Raw genomic sequence first — 1,360 nt, 5'->3', positions numbered from 1 at the left:
ACAAGGCTGTTATAAGTTGCACTGAATAAATACAGCTGGATAAAACAAAAACTTTGTCCGTCTTCATTTCAGGCTGCAAAGCAACAAAATGTGATTCTTTTCTATACCCACTGTGTGTGTGTGTATATATATATATATATATAATACATAAATAAATACTAATAAAAGACTACCAAGCCAATGACACCAGCAATTTCAAGAACGGTAATGACACTTTTTTATTTATTTGTTATTTTCACAATTTCCGAACTATCTAAACATTTTTGACTTCAAGCCCCACAAGAATAAAGATAAAAAATATCAAAATGACTTTAATTAAGACACTGAAAACATGTTCATTATAGAGTATGTGTACTCAAGAAGTGCTGATGAAGTTATTAGATCCGGACAAAAAGTAGCGTCACATCATTGACCCATAAACGGATATTAATAAATATTTTATATACATGTGTCACTTTAGCTATGTGGCAGTATTAATACACAATGGCAAAAAAAAATTAATTGACTATAAGCATTATAGCTAATATAGAAAAAGTCTTTCCGGACTTTAACTGAACCACAAGACTCTACGTATTAAGAATAAAAAATTAAACGTTTACCTTTTTGTTTGGTCTCCCCCCTGTGAAAACGCAAATAAGTGTCCTTGCGTAAAAACAATCGATTATTTCCAATGTCAGAGGCTTTTCAGTCTCTACTGTGATGATGAAGTCCTCTGATGACTGTCATGTTCAACTGGAGTTCATATTGGTCACAAACAGGGGACGATCTTGCACCAAAACGAAAAAAAAAAAAGAAGAAAAAAGTTAGGAAGCAAGCTTGGGTTTGTATGTTTTGGTGACTTCCTTTGCGCCGAACAAGCCCGTCAGCTTTTCCATTTCACACGCGTCTAAGCGCTTTCCCCCCAACTATTAGATTTCTTCCTCTGATCTGAAACTGCTTTGACATAGTGAAGTGAAACCTGTGCCTGTTCAACACCTGGGTTAATCGATGTCAGGCTAGGGCGAATACTCAACTGGATCCACCGGTTCCAAGGAATTATGCCATAAATAAGGAAATGATGGGAACTGCCTACAACAGGCTTAGAGCCCAATATTTCCACCTGCCTGACACTCCGTCAAAGGTTGTGGGATGACTGTGTGCGTGTTTTCTATACGCTTCATCTGCAGCTCAGTGTATCAGTATCCATGTGACATACGCCGATAGTAGGCTAATTCTCATCAATTCAAAAGCATACTCTTGGCAGAGGCGTCATGACTTCTAATGCGCAATAAATGCGGCAATGAATCATTCCTTTATTTACAAACAAGAGTCATAAATGTTGATAAAAGTGCGAATTATGAGGGGGTTAGGGTGTCCAATA

At 37.0% G+C, this 1,360-nt stretch overlaps 1 protein-coding gene across 1 annotated transcript in view; it reads right to left on the bottom strand.

The window, feature by feature from the left end:
- LOC107660609 (zinc finger protein Helios-like) overlaps nt 1-984 on the bottom strand; it is a 35,080-nt gene extending 34,096 nt beyond the window's left edge. The window contains exon 1 of the mRNA XM_016449968.1: nt 600-984. The gene's annotated coding sequence lies outside the window, so the exon portion shown is untranslated. The remainder of the gene's footprint in view (nt 1-599) is intronic.
- Between the last annotated feature and the right edge of the window lie 376 nt (nt 985-1,360).

This window comes from Sinocyclocheilus anshuiensis, unplaced genomic scaffold (genome assembly GCF_001515605.1).
Source record: "Sinocyclocheilus anshuiensis isolate Anshui unplaced genomic scaffold, SAMN03320099.WGS_v1.1 scaffold627, whole genome shotgun sequence".
NCBI lineage: Eukaryota > Metazoa > Chordata > Actinopteri > Cypriniformes > Cyprinidae > Sinocyclocheilus > Sinocyclocheilus anshuiensis.
The sequence above is the reverse complement of the archived record's forward strand: the minus strand, read 5'-3'. Positions and strand labels throughout refer to the sequence as shown.